General features: G+C 35.3%; 4 non-coding genes across 4 annotated transcripts; all 4 read left to right on the top strand.

Moving 5' to 3' along the window:
* The first annotated feature begins 2,615 nt into the window (after positions 1-2,615).
* Trnar-acg (transfer RNA arginine (anticodon ACG)) lies at positions 2,616-2,688 on the top strand. The gene has a single exon. It is a non-coding gene; the product is annotated as a tRNA-Arg (tRNA).
* A 1,795-nt stretch (positions 2,689-4,483) lies between these two features.
* On the top strand, positions 4,484-4,556 carry Trnar-acg (transfer RNA arginine (anticodon ACG)). The gene has a single exon. It is a non-coding gene; the product is annotated as a tRNA-Arg (tRNA).
* Positions 4,557-5,269: 713 nt separating this feature from the next.
* On the top strand, positions 5,270-5,342 carry Trnar-acg (transfer RNA arginine (anticodon ACG)). The gene has a single exon. It is a non-coding gene; the product is annotated as a tRNA-Arg (tRNA).
* A 1,077-nt stretch (positions 5,343-6,419) lies between these two features.
* On the top strand, positions 6,420-6,492 carry Trnar-acg (transfer RNA arginine (anticodon ACG)). The gene has a single exon. It is a non-coding gene; the product is annotated as a tRNA-Arg (tRNA).
* Positions 6,493-7,600: the final 1,108 nt, after the last annotated feature.

The following is a 7,600-nucleotide window of genomic DNA, read 5'->3' on the forward strand; positions in this document are numbered from 1 at the left end:
CAAATTGTTGCATTCTTCTATAAATTGTCCTTTCAGACACAGAAAGTAATTTTGCAATATCAGATATCTGAAATCCTTCTCCTAAAAGTTTTGCCAAAGTATGCTGATTGATCTCAAACTCAGGAGGTCCTGCATATTTTTTCATTTTCAGAGGCTGGGTTGATCCATATTTTATACAATCATTCCGTAGCTTTACCATGTCAGTTTTGTTACTTACACCAAGGTGCTGAAGATCATGTTCACTTAGACAACATATGATATCTCGGGAAATTTTCTGTTGAATGAAGTTATTTGTACAGTTTTTCCAAACCATTCCTTCTAAGAACCTCCTCCATTTCATCCATCATGTCAGGCATAAATGTTCCCTAAAAATTTAATGCAAGTTCCTACTTGCAATCAGTATCTTGTTATATTCTGAATATAAGGTTCATTGTTTCTTTTCTAAAGGAATTTTATACAGATTTTGAAATTTATACAAATTCTTGTTCCCCTTCCTCCAAGGATGTTTCAGACCATTTGGCTAAAATCCATGCAGAACCCGAGTACGTAGTGATTTTCAAGATTTACCTATAAATTCCCATATTGGGCCCCGCCCCTCCTGCCCCCGAGGGTCGGAGCCAAAATTTATACAAACTGTTCCCCTTCCCCCAAGGATGTTTGACTTTCAGGCTAAATTCGGTTACAATCCATGCTGAACTCTATGACTAGTAGCAATTTAAAGGATTTTGCCCTATTGGGCTCTGCTCCCAGGGAGGGGGTGGCGGAGGGATACAAGAGCCAAAATTTATACAAACTGTTCCCTTTTCCCCAAAGATATTTCTGGCCAAAATTGGTCAGAATCCATGGAGAATTCTATGACTAGTAGCGATTTAAAGGAAATGTGTTGACGGACGAGCCAAGTGAGCTAACATATGAGAACCTAAACCTTTGGTGATAATGTGGGATGAACAGCATTCTAGAATTACAGTTGTAATTACGTATACAGCATGCGAATAATTTATATAAACATTGTATGTATTATCTTTGACCAATAACAAAGACATTTTTGAATTCGGTGATGGTTCACGCTCTATTGTCAGTATCCGAGATCTAAAGTAGTTAACTGTACCTAAGATAGACATATTATAATCATATGGATATCTACATGTAGGTCTGTGACCAAAGAGCTAGACAGATCTATTTACTCTAATATGAAATTGCAAATTGTATGTTAACAGTTACCTATTTGATACCTGTCTACAATATTAATATGCCCCATGGGCAAGCTGTCAGCAATGTTGGAACCAACAAATGCAGGATTAGGCCTAACATCCTTCGAAAATATGACAGTTACAAAATGGAACCGATACTAACAAACTATGAGTATGTGCCATCGAATCAGACGGATTTGTTACTTGATACGAAACAGAAACATATACGCTATCTATCTCACTAGTCATAAGAAAATTGTCATTGTGTAGCTGTAGATCTAACCATACCTACCAAATGTCCTCCCGCCAAACAATACCGAAGAAAGTTTCCGGCTAGAAGATAGTGATCGGGATCGTGTTTGCGCTTGATTGTAACGTAAAATCCAAATGCATTCCGAGTAGTCTTAATAGAAAACGTCTTAATAACTTCGCGACACGATGCAATAGCATGGTGACATGATGCAATAACACGGTGACATAATGCTATAAACATGGTGACATGATGCTATAATATGGTGACATGATGCTGTAACGTGGGGACGTGATGCAATAACACGGTGACATCATGCTATAACATGGTGACATCATGCTACAATATGGTGACACGATGCTATAACACGGTGACATAATGGTATAACATGGGGACGAGATGCAATAACACGGTGACATCATGCTATAACATGGTGACATCATGCTATAACATGGTGACACAATGCTATAATATGGTGACACGATGCTATAACACGGTGACATAATGGTATAACATGGGGACGTGATGCAATAACACGGTGACATCATGCTATAACATGGTGACATCATGCTATAACATGGTGACATCATGCTACAATATGGTGACACGATGCTATAACACGGTGACATAATGGTATAACATGGGGACGTGATGCAATAACACGGTGACATCATGCTATAACATGGTGACATCATGCTACAATATGGTGACACGATGCTATAACATGGTGACACGATGCAATAACACGGTGACATTATGCTATAACATGGTGACATCATGCTACAATATGGTGACACGATGCTATATAACATGGTGACATGATGCAATAACACGGTGACATAATGGTATATCATGGTGACACAATGCAATAACACGGTGACATCATGCTATAACATGGTGACACGTTGCTATAACATGGTGACACGATGCTATAACATGGTGACGTGATGCAATAAAACATCTAGTCTTAAGGCAGCTATGGCGTTCCATATTACCTCTCACGACAACAAGGAACTCACACATCAAAATCTAAGTAGAGACCTCTCTCATACACCTAACAACGTAAGAGTATCAAGTCGAAAACCACCCTCGATAGTGCAGGGGTTGCCAGATGTGGCAAGCCCCTCTTCCCCTCAGACGATTACTGAAACACCTCTTACAAGATTGTTGTAATAGGGCTTGTGGCGCAATGGATAACGCGTCTGACTACGGATCAGAAGATTCCAGGTTCGAATCCTGGCAAGCTCGTCATTTTTCCTGGATTATCGTTTTACAATAAAGTATATTAGCTTTCATCGTAAACAATTAAAAACATTTTTTTAAGTTTGTTTTGTGACAACTTCTATAGACACCTATTCCAACACTGGTAACTATGAATACGTTTGAGGTCTAAATTTATTGAGATATCAAAATCGGATATCAAAGTCTGACTACGTTCCGGTTTAGGATATGTCTGTGATATTTAGCTTACTGACATATGATGTCACAACTGTGATATTTTAATATTGATATCTTATCTTGTTGATGCCTGTATTAATTTTATGTTTAATAGATTGTAGTGCTTGCAATGTGAGGAACCCCAGGGGCCCCAACCCCTGCGGCCCTATGTCTGGGAAATTAAAATCATATTTTTAAGATAAAAAACGCGTCTGACTACGGATCAGAAGATTCCAGGTTCGAATCCTGGCAAGCTCGTTACTTTTTTTCCCCGTCATTAGTTTTTAAAGGCAATTGAAAGGTAGGTGTCGCCCAACCTGATAAATATTCTTATAAAACCCGATAAATGGAAGAAACGATGAAAAAAACGCTATATTATGTGAATATTAAAGATGATCCACCGCCGGCAGAGCATAAATGATATTCATCATTTGAACAATATTTGTTTTTAATCGTGTATATATATATATAGGTTTAATAAACACAAAAAAAATAATATAAATAATTTATTTTGCCTTTGGTGCATGTGCAATCAATACTTCATTCCATATAAGATATAGTGCCACGGATTTTTTTCGGGATACAATTAATTATTTTTCATATTTTCAACTTGAAGTAAAATTAGAAGCTCAAACTTTTCAATGCTGTAAATGGTGTTAAGTAAGTAACTTTTGTAACCGAAGAAAAATACCAAATCGTCTGCTCCTATTTTAGATAGTGAAAAATACCATTTGTCAACGGTGGAGCATCTTTAATATACACCAATGGTATATAGTAACCCCTTGTCCAGGAGTTTGAAAGGAAACAAACGTAGATGTAAGTGTAGTATTAGTACACAGTAACAATCCCCATTTGTGTCAGGTAAAACTAGGGGAAGGCCAATAGGGGTTTAGGGGAGCTTTGATTACACGTTGGTACATTGTGCACCTGTGTTTGAAAGCGAACAAATACACGCCAACATAATGTTTGCTTCATATTATATATCAACAGAAATCGATCTTTCTAAATATTCATATTTTTACATATATATCTTAGCATTATAATCAAAGGCTTATGTTTAACTATTTAACAGAATATATATTAAGTAAGTTTAGAACATTCACCAATTAATCTAGATGCATATAAGTAGTTATAGATATAGTTGCTTACAAAATGGATTGTTTCTTGCTTTTTGTTTTATTTCGTTTTCTTTCTTTTCTTTGTAAGGCAATCCAGGTAACTCTTCCTACTGTACCTACATAACTATGTATATATCATGTGGACAATTTGGCCTACCCTTTAATCCCTTATCTATGATTACTACTACCAATCCCTGTAATTATCGCAACCGATACCGGCAACTTGACTTATCATCATTATGTCATACGTTTGTTTTGTACATAGAGAGATATCACAAAAAGTTTCAGGAGGTAAAAGTATCGACGACATACGATTCGTAATACACTTAAAAATCAGACAGAAAAACTCTGAATACGTTTGAGGTCTAAATTTATTGAGATATCAAAATCGGTGATATAAAAGAGTAAACAAGGACAATTGGACATTATAGTGTCAGTAAACATTTAAACAATCTCATGTTATAAGCCCCTCTCATGTCGTTGTAATAGAGCTTGTGGCGCAATGGATAACGCGTCTGACTACGGATCAGAAGATTCCAGGTTCGAATCCTGCCAAGCTCGTTTATTTTACCTGGGTTATCATTTTAGACTAGCTCATAGTAGACTATTTACAGTTAGTTCCATTACCAGTGACCACTACTTAGTCTCTGTAATGATCGTCTCCGATAGCAGCAGTATGTCTTGTTTAAATGATTTCATTATGTTTTCTTGTTCATAGAGACCTAACTCACAAAATATATTGACGAGACACGAATCATAATACACATAAAACACCAAACAGAAGAAACTTAAATACGTTTTAGGTCTAAGTGTAGTGTAATATAAACATTGTTGATATTAAATGGTAAAAAATGATAATTGGAAAAAAATGAATTTGACCAATTTAAGAAAACTTTGGAACAAGCCTCATTTTATAAGCCCGTGTTGCCCAATGGTAGTGGGGCTTGTGGCGCAATGGACAACGCGTTTGACTACGGATCAGAAGATTTCAGGTTCTAATCCTGACAAGCTCGTAATGTTTCCTGGGTTATTACTTTTAGCCTTAATCACATTTTAGTCACCAAAAATAGTTTCCAAAGAAAACGATTAAAACCAGTTCAAAAATTAACTTGTATATTTCTTTATACATGTAAGTCATTTGGCTCAACATGAATGTTTTAAACCTGCTTTGCTAACTATACCGAACCTTATTACATATCATTGACAAACGATGCGTTCCGCTTGATAAGATTATCCGAAAAGTGAAAAGTTTGTGTAATATAGCACAATATATAGGGCTTGTGGCGCAATGGATAACGCGTCTGACTACGGATCAGAAGATTCCAGGTTCGAATCCTGGCAAGCTCGTTATTTTTCCTAGCTTATACTAAATGTGTCAGCATTCATCGTAAACAATTAAAACGAGTTCAAAAATTTGTTTTGTAAGGATATTTTAAAATGGTCAGAATGTCTATTTTGTAACAACTTTTATAGTCACCAATTCAAACACTGGTAGTTATGTGGTCAAATAAGTCAAATATATCGCGTTCATGTTTAAAACTAAACATATATTGAAACATTTACCAAACGCATTAAAGCGGTGTATAAATAAATAATAATACATAAGTGCTAATTAATTTATTATCTTAGGTGTAGATCGTAAGAAAGCGCATTGATTTTAATTTACCTCATGACAATATCTCGATCTAAAATAAAACGATGTTGAAAAGAAGACAATATATCGATCGTTAATATTATATATAATGACATCTTTAGCTATTTTAAAAATGTTGTCTATACGACTGTCATTTTTTTCTACTCATACGTCCAACTTTATTTAAGGATTACCTTGAATAGATTTTTTTATGTTATGGAGATATAACACAAAAATCTGAGTGTACTCTAAATAAACCGCGAAGCGGTTTATGATGAGAGTATACTCAGATTTTTTGTGTTATATCTCCATAACATAAAAAATCTATTCAAATTAATCCTTATAATTCAATTTACTAAAGATAATCTCTTCAACATTTAAAATTCATTTTGGGACTCTTTTGTCTATGAAATTATTACGCCGTCATCTCAGCCAATCAGAAGCGACGTTACAAACGGCGACGCAATTTTTTCCTTTATGGGCTGATAAAGTAAATTTTTTAAGCCAATGGAAATGCTCGTAACAAGCAACATTGAATTATAATAACATATTCCGACTCTGGTAACTATTTGGCCTATAACAAAAATGGCCATAAACTTCCTTGGAAACGATAATCTATATACAAGGGCATTTACAAGTCATTTGAAAGATTTTTTTTGTCTCAATACGAATAGTTTTAACTTGAATTGTCAGCTTTAAGAAAATAAGCATGGCTTATTGACGAACTATGTAACTGCTAAATCATATGTTTACTGTAAGCGACGTGCACATGTCAGTAATTAGGACACACGGGGCTTGTGGCGCAATGGATAACGCGTCTGACTACGGATCAGAAGATTCCAGGTTCGAATCCTGGCAAGCTCGTTTATTTTACCTGCGTTATCATTTTAGACTAGCTCATAGTAGACCATTTACAGTTAGTTCCGTTACCAGTGATCACTACTTAGTCTCTGTAATGATCGTCTCCGATAGCAGCAGTATGTCTTGTTTAAATGATTTCATTATATTTTCTTGTACAAAGAGACCTAACTCACAAAATATGTTGACGAAACACAAATCATAATACACATAAAACACCACACAGAAGAAACTTAAATACGTGTGAGGTCTAAATGTAGTGTAAAATAAACATTACTGATATCAAATAAAAAAATGATAATTGAAAAAGATGATATGACCAATTTAAGTAAACTTTGAAACAAGTCTCATTTTATAAGCCCGTGTTGCCCAATGGTAATGGGGCTTGCGGCGCAGCGCAATGGATAATACGTCTGACTACGGATCAGAAGATTCTAGGTTCGAATTCTGGCAAGCTAAATATATATCTTAATATTATTTTCAAAGGCTTATGTTTAACTTATTTTAACAAAATAATAGTATTAAGTAAATTTAGAACATTCATCAATTAATTAAGATGTATTGCCTACAAAATGGATTGTTTTTGTTTTATTTTAATTTATTTCTCAATAAAGACAATCCCGGTAACTCTTCCCATTATACCTACGTCACTATATATATATCATTTGGATAATCTAAAGTAAATCCCCTTACCTATGATTACTACTACCAATCCCTGTAATTATTACCACCGATAGCGGCAACTGGACTTACTATCAGTATGTCATACGTTTTCTTATACATAAAGAGATATCACAAAAAGTTTCGGGAGGGGGGGTAAAGTATCGACGACATACGATTCATAACACACTAAAAATCACATAGACGAACTATGAATACGTGTGAGGTGTTATTTTATTGGGATATAAAAATTGGTGATATTAATGGGTAAACAAGGACAATTTGACATTAGTGATCAGGAAACATGAAACATCTCATGTTATAAACAATCTCATGTCGTTTATAAGCCGCTACATGGCCCCCCCCTCCCCCCCCCCCCCCCCCCCCATACGCGTCTGACTTAGTCGTTTGTACTAGTTTTTTCAATGATTTCATTGTTTGTACATATGTCTGT

Source organism: Argopecten irradians, chromosome 7 (assembly GCF_041381155.1).
Source record: "Argopecten irradians isolate NY chromosome 7, Ai_NY, whole genome shotgun sequence".
In the NCBI taxonomy this organism is placed as follows: Eukaryota; Metazoa; Mollusca; class Bivalvia; order Pectinida; family Pectinidae; genus Argopecten; species Argopecten irradians.